Genomic DNA, 12,764 nt, shown 5'->3' with positions numbered 1-12,764 from the left:
ATTGGAATATGGATGAGGCAAATTGAGTTAAAATAGAGGAGACTGCTGCATTCATTAGCCCGCCCACCCTCTGAAGTAGTTGTTTAATATGCAAACTATTAATATGCAAATCAGCACAAATGAAAAAAGTGTGATTTTTTTTTAAATTATTTTAACTCTGTGGAACACAGGCAGCTGCCTGATGTGACAGAGCTGCGCTGCTCCACGCTGGCAGGGGACGGAGGGACCAAGAGCAAAAGGCAGAAATTCCCATCCCGTGCTGCCCTCACTCAGCCAGGTGTGAACCAGGAGTAGGAACCCCTTCTCTGGGCAACCCTATCCAGGGCATTTCCATCCTCACAGGGAACAGTTTCTTCCCAGTATCCCATCTAACCCTGCCCTCTGGCAGTGGGAAGCCATTCCCCCTTGTCCTGTCACTCCTGGCCCTTGCCCAAAGCCCCTCTAATCTCTCTTGGAGCCTCTTTCATTAAGGAAAGGTGATAAGGCAACTTTTTTCTTCTTTATAACTTCTCCCATGGGAGACTCAAGGGAGCTGAGAGCTCTTTGCCGAGGCAGAAGTGAAACAACATTTGCTCCAGTTCCCCCAAAGCTGCAGGGGCTCGGGCAGGAGAAGCTGGGGCAGCGTGAGACCCCCGCTCTCAGTTCCTGTAACCCAAACCACCCGAATCCATAAAGATTAGCAATAATTCCCAAACCACTCCTGGCTCCACGGTTCCAGCCCTGTTAAATTACAGCTCTATTGTGGTGCTTTCCCAGCGCTGCAGTGCCAATGGCCACCCCCCGACAATTACAGAGCCAGTGCAAAACTTCTTACAAATTGTAATTACCCCTAAGAACTGTTTCCCTCTTCAGCATCCCTCGCTTAGCGGGTGACCCTGCAATGTTGTGACAAATGCCTTATTTGGAATTATTTTTCCATCTCTAGCTGTTCACCAAACACGCTGGGGTCTCGGGTTTTGGCTGTTTTTCCTTCTTGTTTAAATCAGATAATGGGTGAGATTATCTCACCCCGTGCAGGTTTTTGTGCCCTGCACAGGTCAGGGTCTGCCCAGCTGCAGCAGAGCCTCCATGGCAGTGCCACCACCATGTCACTGTGCCAGGCTGTGGCCCAACAGCGTTTTGTTTCAAGGGAGCAACGTGGCCTGTTGACCCAGGAGGGATTGGGTGCCAGTTTTATAGAGCTTCCTCAATTCCAGAGACCCGTCCTGAGCTCCACTGAGCTGCTTCACAGCCAGCTGTATTTTTGTGGTCCTGATGCAAACCAGAAGGAAAGAACGGAGCTGAAAAGAGCAGGAGAAGGTGAAAAGCTTGCACACAGTAGCAGAGAAATACTGCTGGTGATAGCAGCACCCCCACCCACCCCTGGTAGCCCCATCCTAGATAGGTGGGTCACTCCCTTGATTTGTAGGCACGGCCATGGCACTGGCTAATTTAGCCCCTGATGAGCTTCACCTGAAAAACTAAGTGTAAAATTATTTCTTATTGGCTAATTGTGATCAGCACCTCATTTAATGAGCCATACCTGGCCAGCCCTGCTCCCTGGACACCCCTGGGGCTCTCCCTGCCCTCACAGCAGCCTCAGCAGTTGCTGACCCTGGCTGCTGGCAGGGCTCGGACAGGGACACGCTGCCCTGCCACAGGGATGGAGGGTGGCACAGACACAGAATCAGAGTGCTTTGGGTTGGAAGGGACATTAAGGATTGTCATATTTCTACCCCCTGCCACGGGCAGGGACATTTTCCGCTGTCCCAGGTTGCTCCAAGCCCCATCCAACCTGACCTTGGACACTTCCAGGGGTGGGACAGCCCCAACATGCCACCAGCCCAACCCTGCACAGACCTCGTGGAAGTCAAATGAGAGCAAAGCACCAGGAAACTTTAATGACACTGATTAAGAGTGCAGCCAGCCTTCCTTAATTAAAGTCCAATGGGTTCCTTGGGCAGAACGAGCCCATGGCCACGATTTTCTCAGCGAGCTCATTTGGTTTGTTTTTCTGTGCATAAGGGGATGTTGCTGCCATCCCTCCAGGAGCTGGCAGAGCCTCTGTGCTCTTGTCACCCTGTAACAGCTTCCTGGATTAATGATTCTGCAAAGGGCTAATTCTTAAGAGGGCAATGTCTTTTGCAGGCTGGTATTGATCTTTGTCAGCTTCCCCTTGAAAGAAAGAAAATATTGGCTTATTTACAAAAGGCAGCTTTTTGCTGCTGGCAAGTCAGTCTTGAGATCCATGGCTGCTCACGTCCCTCGGAAATTGGAAATGCTGGGGGTAGTTCCTCGAGTGTCAAAATCCAAATCCCTGAAGTCCACCAGCCCCCACAGAGCGTCTGGGGTGGGAGGGGATGGGTCTGACTCTGAGCAGGTGGATGGGGGAGTCTGTGCTGTGGGAGCAGGGCCAGGAATGGGAGAGGGGCTGTGGGGGAGGCAGCCAGTCACTTCATGGCTGAAACATTGCTCCTCGCCTTTGGGGTGGGTTCTGAAATTGAAAAAAATTCACATTTTTTGACAGTATGTATTAAATAGATTTGTGTTTTAAAAAAAAACCTTGTATGTGTTTATGTAACAGCAAAACAAAATATATGGAAACATTCAAAATTGAAAATGAAAAATAATCTAAACCCTGAAAAGTCATTCCAGCAGGCAGCCAAGAAGATCCCTTTGGTAATCAGCACTCTGCAGAAATAGGAATGTTCCCACCACCAGTGTTCCTTTCAGTGGCAGAAGGCAACCCTGGGCACAGATGAGCAGGGACAATTCTCCATCCTCCCTCCCCTGGGAGGTGCCCACGGAGCCCCACACAGAGGAGCTGCTCCCTCGCTGCCTCCCTGAGACAAACCCTCCAAATACCTGCATGTGAATCAGCCAGCCCGGGCTGAGCCACAGCTGCTCCAGAACAGCCCTGTGTGCATGTCCAGCTGTGAATGCACACACAGAACAGGGGTATTTGCATCTCAGCTCAAGGGCAAAACAAGAATTATAACATGAAAAAGAAACAGGAAAACACGGGGCTGTGGGAAGCTGCTGGGGTGAGCCTGTGCCTGCTGCTCCCAGGGCTGCCCCTCCTGCACCCCTCTCTGTGCCAGGGCTCTGGGCCAGCCCAGGGATGGCAGGAGCCAGCCAGCCCCCTGGCACAGCCCCCAAACAGGGCTGTTTGCAGTGCTGCCCAGCTCCAAAATCATCACCCATCTCCTGCCTCACCCAGTGGGAGAGCCACTGTTCCCATTGCTGCTGCCTGCCTGGCTCCCCGGGCCCAGAATCATCATCAAAGAATAGTAGGGTGGTTTGGGTTGACAGAGAATTTTAAATTAATCCAATTATACCCCTTGACATGGGCAGGGACACCTTCCACTATCCCAGGTTGCTCCAAGCCCCATCCAACCTGGCCTGGGACACTTCCAGGGATGGGGCAGCCACAGCTGCTCTGGGCTGTGCCAGGGCCTCACCTCCCACACAGGGAAGGATTCCCTCCTAATCTCTTATCTAAACCTGCTATCTGTCAGTTTGACATCCCAGAATTCTTGCTGTGACCATCATGCCCATGTTCAGGATCCTGTCACATCTGACCAAAGTGACAGCGATGTCCTGACCGGACGTACCCGGAGTCCCCGTGCTCCCCACACTGCTGGGCACCCATGTCAGCCAGTCTGTGGGCAGCCCCCATTCAGCACTGTGCTAAACAAACAATATTACACACTAAAACAACAACAAAAAAAAAGTAAAAAGCTCTTCCACCCACTAACTCCTGCTGTGCAGAAGGTGCCAAATCAGATTACAGTGCACAGTTGCCACATTATCCTGTCTCGACTTCACTAACGCTCATTAAGCTTCTAAAATCCTTTTTATGGTGTTTATAACACCTCCAGAGGAGTTTACTGTGTAAATATTATTCTACCATTAAATCCTGCAACAAGGCAACCGTCAACAAGTGGAATTTGTAATGGGCCTGCCGAGAGGGCTCGGCTCGCAGGCTGCGGCGCCTGTGAAGTGAGGCCAACGAAAGCAGCCAAGAACACAGTACGGAGTGATAAAGCACTTCATTTTGATGCTTTAAATCTCCTACCACTTGGGCCTGCTTAATGTAACAGGCCCACTGAGACATTAGAGTTGGGCCTGGAGTCAAATAAGCTACAGGGAGCCACTTACTGAAAGCAGCCTTCCACGCAGCGCTGCATTAGCGGTTTAACCCGGCTAATCCGGCCCGCAGCCGCCGTGGGCCAACATGCCTGGCCAGAAACAGGGCACAGCCCGGTGCCCCCGGGCTGCCCTTGGCCCTACGTGGGGATGGGACACACCCCGAGGAGAGGGTGGGTGTCTCTTGGCTGCTGGTGCAGCCCAGGGATGCTCGCGTGGCCAGGGAGCAGAGGATGCTGTGGCCACACCAACCTGACACCTCTGCCCTTCTCCCAGCTGCCAGCCCCTCGCCACACCCAGTGAGGACAAAACAATGCAAAAAGAAGTCACCTGGGAAAATGCAATAGAAAGCTAAAATCAGAGAGGGGAATGTGGGCAGTGGGAGGGAAAGGACCTGGAAGGTCCCACAGTTCTCTGCTCCCAGCACCAGGATGGACATGGGGCAGGAACATGTCCCTGTTTCCTTCCCAAGCACATCCAAGAGCTCACACCGCTCTAATCACCAATGTGCTTTTGCTTCCGGGCAGAAAATCGACCCCAAAATAAACATTCAGAACCTAAGGGCAACAAATGATTAAAAGGCTGTATGGGGACAAGCCTGAAACTCAACTGAAATACAGTGTTTCATGCTAAGCTGTGGAACCCGTTTTCCTCAAGATTTCCCTCTGAAAAAACAAAGGCAGAACCCCAAATTTGGCTTAACTGATAAAAGCCACTTTGTGATGAAAAATCTCGGTTTGAAAATGGCAATCTGAGACGCTGCGAGGTTTTGGACAAAAACCAATCATCCTTCCCTTTTTGGGCCAAAGTCTCAGTCCAACTCAAGATGGAGTTTACTTTGTTTTCTCCCAGGAGTGAATGTCCATCCCTACAAGGCATCTTTCCCTCTCTGGGACTCACCAGAGCACCCACTGCCCTCCCCAGCCTCGGCCCCGGGCAGCGGCCCCGGCGTGCCTTGGCACCCTGCGCCTGTGTGGGAGCAGAGATGACCAAGTTTGGGAATGTTGCTCACTAACTCTCACCATGTGTGTTCCTGCTGCTGGGTCAGTGCTGGAGGCCAAGCCCCAGACAGGCTCAGGTTGGCCTGGGCTCGGCTCCTCCTCGGTGCCCCCAAGCCCCTCGTTCCCCCCAGGAAGGAAAAGCATCCCTGGGAGCTGGGAATCAACAGCATCCCTGCACAGCTGCTGCATGAATTCCATGTTTCAAGCAATTTTTTGGAAGGAGAGCAGAAGTGGAGATTGTTAACTTGTATGTGGAGGAAAGGGCTGGAAATCCTCGCTGCAGCATAACTAAAACCTTTGAATTTTGACAAAATCGTTTGGATTTCATTTTGATTTTGACTTCAAGCAAAATAATTCATCATGCAAAATTAATATAGAAGACAAGAGTAACAATGCAAAACATGAAACATAATGTGATAAATAATGAAACTATTGGAATACAGGCTGGTTCAGAATTAAAAATTGAAACGATATGATATGAAAATGTCACACAGGATGCTAAAGCCTCGTTAAATCTTTTTTCCAGTTTTCCTCCATCACAAAACTCTCCTGCAATCAGGCCCATCCTGCAGAGCACTGAGGTTCTGGGGGTGGGATGGAGCCATAGAGGAGTTGCAGCAATAAAATTCTGATATGCCACCACAGTTAGAGGTCAGTCACAAATGCCCTCCTAATTAATATAAATTGTTTGTTTAGCCCTGATAAACATTGAACACCTGCTTCTGGAGAAGGATGAGTGACGGCCCCACACTGGCAGCTCTCCCCATCCCAGCCCGGGGAACAGCCTGGCCCTGGCATGCCTGAGGATGCTGGGGACACCAGGACCTGTGGCCCTCCAGCTGCCACCATCGTCCCTGTGCTCAGCAGGATCTCTCCATGTCACAAACATTTCCTCTCCTGGCTTTCATGGCACAGTGACCACCCAAACACAGCTCTGGAGAAGAGGGCACCTGTGGGCATTGCCAGGTTCTGGGCACCAGAGGATGGATGGATGGATGGATGGATGGATGGATGGATGGATGGATGGATGATGGATGGATGGATGGATGGATGGATGGATGGATGGATGGATGGATGGAAGGATGCTCCTCTGCACTTTGCATGGTGCACTTTTGAGCTCAAAATACCCCGACCTGAGCAGCAGCATGTGAGAAAACAAACGTAGTGCTGAGGCCATTCCTGGGCCTGGAGAATGCTAATTAAAGGGTTTCCTTCAAAAGGCAGGCTAGGGCAAGGATCCAAATTATCCCAACAGGGACAGGGATTTTAATGGGCACCAGCACACCCAACAAAGCTCTGCAGGCTGCTCCTGACACAATCCCATTCAGGCAGCCTTTATGCAGCCGAGGGCAGAGATTTGGGAAAGCCACCATCCCTCGAGCTGGAGGGTGACTTTGCCTTTAGGAGAGCTCTGGGGCAGGGAGGCACCAAATTTCCCCCTGCTTTTTCCAGATGCTGCACACCAAGGGAACACAATGCTTGGACACCTCAACACTGACAAAATGCCCACCATCGTGCTGCTTCCATGGATGCTCTGCTGGCCTTTCCCAGGATTCTCGTCCCGTGGTGCCACTCCAAGCCTCCACCTCGATGCCGTCACATCACGGTGGCAGCAGCAGCTGTGCCATGGCCCCGGCACATGCCCGGGGAGCCGGTGGGGCAGCGGCTTCGTGGCAGCCACCCAGGCACGGTGACTCAGCCGGCAGGAATGTGGGAGTTCTGCGCTGAAAGCCTTTTAATTCCAGCCTGGTGATGAATGGGCAAGGCCTGAAATGAAATGTTCGGAGGCTCAATGTACCGGGCCTCCCGCTTGTAATTATTTTTGTACAGAATATGTCAAGTGTCGTGCTTCACAAGAACTCGTTTAGCATGCAAACATTTTGTGATTAAGTGAGGCTTACTTAATTAAGCACTTTGTAATGACTCTTAAACCAAAGAGTAGTGGATTAGTGCGTCCTATTTGTGTCTATCATGTTAAAGGCGCCGTAATAACAGGTTGCTGCAGACAATTAGGGTTAGAATACAGAGTGGATGTAGGGAGAACCAGCAGGCACCCGGAGCCCTGCCACTCGCTAATGTCACCAGTTAAAGCCGCCTCTGCGGGGACAATGCGAACCCGCTCCCGCATCTGCCACCACGCCCAGCCCCGTGGCCCTGGCCAAGCCCTGGAGCTTTTCTCTGCTCGGTGTCACCCACCAGGACGTGTCCGAGGGGTCCCACAGCAAACAGGTCACGTAGGGTGGGCACCATCCCCGGAAAGGGTCCCCGCTCCAGCAGAGAGCTGGAGCACAGACTTGCCGAGGCAGGAGAGGGTTGAGGATTTTCTTGTGGCTCTCCAGCACAGCAGCTGCACGCTGGCACTGGCACAGCACACAGCCTGGGTGTGCTTTCAGATTTAGCAGATGTGTGGATGTGGCACTCAAGGACACGGTTGGATGGTGGCCTTGGCAGCAGGGCAGGGGGTGTGGGCAAGGGGCAAAGGGCTGGGGACACTGGGGTCCCTCCAAAGCTGCCAAGGCTTTTCCATGGAAACCACCCGACAGGAAGCCCAGAAATGCCACTTGTTTGTGGCTGATGGCAGCCTCAGCACAATTCCCCCCTCCACAGCCGGGCACAGTGGGTGGCCCCACATTTTTCACCCGTGACATTGGCTCCCCCATTTTGTGCAGGGAGAGAGGACAGATTATCTCATTCCTCCCCAAGCACTAATTCAGTTAAAGGACAAAGCGAGCAGCACATCCCTGAGTGAACACAGGGAAGGTGGGAGGCAGCTGGGCCCTGCAAACACATCACACCCCAGCACCTGTGTGCATTCACATCACACCCCAGAACTCGTGCTGGGCACAAGGAACCCTGGAGCATCACCCTGCCATGGGCACAGCCCCACAGCTGCACCACTGGCAGGCTCCATCCCATGCTTGAGGCTCACTGTGGCTGCTCTGGGAGCAGAGCAGTCTTATCAGGTTTTATAGTTTCTCTAATTGCCCTTTTTTTGCCCTGGCACTTTGAAAGGGAGGGAGCAGCTCAGGGGCACCCCAAGTGTGATGCCCCAGAGCAGAGGGTCTTGCTCTCTCACCCCCAGCCAAGCAAGCTGCTCCCTCATTAGCAGAGTTAATAAACCCGACACTGTAATTTACTGAGTTTGCTTTTCCCTTCACCTTTGGAACAAGAGGAAAAGCAGAAGTCACTGCTCCTGGAAAACCTTCTCTTTGAGCTGAGAAACATTTCTGAGTTCAGGAAATAAACATCCCCACCCGCACATGCACAGGGTGGTGGAGCTCAGGGCCAGTCTGATACAGTAAGAGAAATTCACCTTTTTTATCTCAAAAAGCACAAAAATCTTGTTGTTTTTTTTTTTCTTTGATAAGCCAGCGCCAGGAGCAGGCAGTGCCCCAGGAGCCAGAGGCAGCACGGGTGGTGGGGAAGGCTCGTGGCTCACAGCTCTGATCCCCCGTGGCCCCTTGCCCCCAGCTCCTAGTTCTCAAATGCTCAGAAGACAACAGGTAATAAATCTGGATATTTTACACTTTTTCATTTCCTCTTACCTCACATTTAATGAGATTTTACCCTTAACAAAGGTACTATTGAAGCTGACTCTTAAACAAGGCCAGACAAGGGTTGGGATATTTTGGGGATGGGTGGGGGAGGAGGGCTGCAAGAGACGGGGGCAGGGTGAGGAAAAGAGAGCTTTAGAGGAGGGTCAGCCTGGCTTTTGCTCGAGCTGTGAGTGAAGGTTTAAAAGTGATTTTGTTTTATCACACACCTGGAACTCATCCCAGTGTTACCAGGGACGATCCTGGTTTTAGCAAGTCCCAAGCAGCCCAAGATTTGGCACTAAAGGAAGCACGGCTCCATCACTGCTGATGGAATTTAGAGTGGTGGGAGCCAGTCAAACACCTCTGCTGGGCATGAGCAGAGGGATAGGCATGAGGCAGGTCACGCTGTGCCAGGGCCACGGGCGCTGCTCGCTGTGCTGCAGGGAAATTCCATGTGCTCCTCAATTCCTGAGCTCACCTGACTCTTCCAGCCCTGTCTGGGGTAACCTTGCTGGTCTGTTCCCTGCTGGGTTTTCCTGGCTCTTCTAACCCTAACCTGCACAAAAGACATCTCTTTTTTTTTTTTTTTTTCCAGAGCCGAATCAATCTCCCTGGAGCAAGCATCAAACCCAGCAGATGTAAAACCAGAGGAAGAAAATTCCCAACTCCAACTGCAGCTCTGAACCCGAAGAGAAGCCAAAACATCTCTTGAAACCTCAAACTCCACAAGGTTTTCCCAGCCCTAAATATTTGATATTTTAGTAGCTGTTGAATTTCAGAAGTTCACTGTTGCTGTGAAGGTGATTAGTGAGGAGAGGGACGGAGGTGAAGGAGGGGAAGGGAGGGAGGGGAAGGGAAGGAGAGGAGGGAAGGGAAGGAGAGGAGGGAAGGAAGGAAGGAAGGAAGGAAGGAAGGAAGGAAGGAAGGAAGGAAGGAAGGAAGGAAGGAAGGAAGGAAGGAAGGAAGGAAGGAAGGAAGGAAGGAAGGAAGGAAGGAAGGAAGGAAGGAAGGAAGGAAGGAAGGAAGGAAGGAAGGAAGGAAGGAAGGAAGGAAGGAAGGAAGGAAGGAAGGAAGGAAGGAAGGAAGGAAGGAAGGAAGGAAGGAAGGAAGGAAGGAAGGAAGGAAGGGACCATATTTTATTCTGTTCTGATGTTCTTCAAAGCTTCAGGGCCCAGCTGTTCAGTCCCTGCACAGGTAAATGCACACGTGTAAATGCACCCAACCAGGGGAAAAGCACAGCACAGGTATGCCCACAGAAAAGATCTCAGCACAGGTGTGATTAGGGGAAAGCTCAGCACAGGTATGAGCACAGGGGAAGAGCCCAGCTCCTGGAGCAGCCTGGCTGCAGCCAGCCCCTGGAGCCAGCCCTGACATCTGCAGAGCTGAGCTGCAGCCCGCGGGGCTGGGAAAGCGCTGCTCCGGTTCAGCGAGTGCCGGCCGCTGGCAGCTCCCCGGTAAATCGCGGCGTTAATCAGAAACACATTGTCCATATTGTCAACACTTCGTTTAACCACTTCTATAAATTCAGTATTAGTGTTAAAAAAGATTCGGATTTGATGGATGAAATAGTCATCCTCCTGCAAGCCAAACCCAATAAAAGTGAGCTAATAATTCATGGGAATAAGGCAGAAGATACTCCGCAGAGGCACAAATGGGTGAGATTTCCCTTCATTTGCATCCGGTTGGAAAGAATGGCCGGTGCTGACAGAAGGGTGAGGGAGGAGCAGCTCTGCGCTGGCTCCTCCGGGAGCTGCTCATCCCCTGTGGGGCGTGGAATGATCGGGTGAGAGCACAGCACCCCAAAACTGCACATCCACGCATGACCAAGCATTGAATGGGGTGAATAAACCGTGAATGTTTCATCCTTTAAATACAGCACGAGCTTCCCTGGCACAGCAGCTTTTCCAGATTTTTCCTGGCTTTGTGCAGCATCACCTAGAAGCTGGTTTGGGGGGCATATGTGAGTTAACTCATCATTTTGTTAATCAGCCCTCCCTCAGAGGGGTTACCTGGGGAAATATCTGTGGGATATCCCAGAGCCAGCCAGAACTTGCTGTCCCTCCTGCCCTGCCTGAGCCGTGCCTTACCAGTTTAGTGCTCCCCAGCCCAGCCAGCACGGAGGGGATTCCAAGAGATGGGATCTTAACACCAGACTTTAAAGCCTCTGGCTCACCTGTGTGGGGTGGATCTGGGCGAGCTGAAGGGAAGCTGGGCTCGGAGGCAGCAGGAGGGACACGGCGCTGGAGCAGCTCCAGCATCCAGCCACCGACACCCCTGAGATGCTGCCGGACCAGGATGGGCATGGCCGGGAGCTGGGTCCTGCCTGAGCCCCCCAGGCCTGGCCACGGCTCCCCCAGAGTGTCCCCAGGAGTGGGATTAGCCCAGAAAGCTCCGCAGTGACCTGAATTCTCCACCCTTCTGCCCCTCCATAACAAGTCAGGCCTCAGATTCCCGATGTAATGGCATGAACCGAGAGACTTTCAGCACTTCTCATCCTACACAAATAGTTTCCATTTTGATTCCCAATCTCCTCAAGAAAGTATTTGAAAGTTGTTGTTTTTACTGCAATATGAGTATGAAAAAAAATAGTTCCACACAGTGAACTTGGAAGTAATGGAATAATAATCCAACAACACAAGCCTTCTTGGAAAACTCTTCTGAGAATACCAGTGCCCTTGGGCATGTCTAGAGCCTTGTTTATTAAAACAATATAGTTTAAGAATTAATGCATTTATAAAGCAGGACTTTTTACATAAGGATATTGTGCTTCTTTCATCGTTGCAAAGGATCTGGTAACTAAATTAATGTAACCCATTTGAAAGGTTTTTCTCTTAATCTTATTTGGATTTAGGTAGCTGTTTTTGAGAAAAATATGGAAGAGGGGATAAAAGGAAACCTTTGCACAAATACTTCTGTCAGCCAAACTCTTCATGGGTTCTGCTTCTTCAACTGAAGAATGCAAGAAGAGATCAAAATTAGGGGAAATAAATCACATTTCCAGAAAAATCTATATTTGTGTTGGAACAGAGAATGTCTGACGGTGCAGGGAGATATTGGAGGACTGGGCAAGTTGGGAAGAACTCAAAGCAAATGAAGGTTCCAATTCTGCAAACAATTATGCCTGTGGTAATTGGGCTGTGTGAGCCAGGCTGGCTCTGCCTTTGCTGGGCACTCACATGGCAGCGGAGCACGGGGGCAGAGCTGCTCCCAGCTCCCTGTGGGAAGGGATGGCCATGGCCAGGACCCTCTGCCCTTGTCTCTGACAGCTCCTGAACTGCCAAAAGTCTGAGAAGGAGCCTCAGCCCATCTGCCACCACAGCCAGGCTCATCCTGCTGCTCTGCCCCTGCCCCGTGTGGTGGTGGATGCTTCCCTCCTTCCCAAAGGCTCCAGGGATCCTTGGGCTGCTCTGCTTTGGATGGGGTTGCTTTTCCTCTTCTTCCAGGAACTCAGTGTGATAAATCAAGGGAGATGATCCAGGCTGCTGACAGCACCTGGAACGAGCCACCGGGCTGGCTCATCTGCTGGATGGCTCATCTGGGGTAGGAATGGCATGGCATGGCGTGGCGTGGCATGGCATGGCATGGCATGGCATGGCATGGCGTGGCATGGCATGGCATGGCATGGCATGGCATGGCATGGCATGGCATGGCATGGCATGGCATGGCATGGCATGGCATGGCATGGATGCTCCCTCTGGCAGCCAAAACAATCTCCCCTCCCACATCATGTTTCCCCAGGGAGGGGCCCTTTGCCATCTCCAGTTCTTGTGCTCTGGAGGCTCTGGGGGGATTATTTTAAAGTCCCTTTTGGCTGGGAAAATCTGGATTTCATAAGCCCTTTTCACTGTGAATTTTTTGCAGTTTTTCACAGTGATATCACTTTAAGGCTTTCCATAGCCGCAGAATTTCTTCCAATTAATGGAAAAAACATTAATGTCCGTTTAGGAAAATAACTTTTCCATTACTGAAGAAACTCTCTGGTTGTGCCTCAAGCAGCAGCAGACTCTGGATGAGCAGGTCCTGGAGGGCCCCGGAGAGCAGAACAGAGCCCCACAAGGAGCTGGGACAGCCCTGCTGGGCCCAGGGTGCTCTGTGGTGT

This window comes from Lonchura striata, chromosome 15 (assembly GCF_050655825.1).
Source record: "Lonchura striata isolate lonStrDom1 chromosome 15, ASM5065582v1, whole genome shotgun sequence".
Taxonomy (NCBI): Eukaryota; Metazoa; Chordata; class Aves; order Passeriformes; family Estrildidae; genus Lonchura; species Lonchura striata.
Note: the sequence above shows the minus strand (reverse complement) of the source record.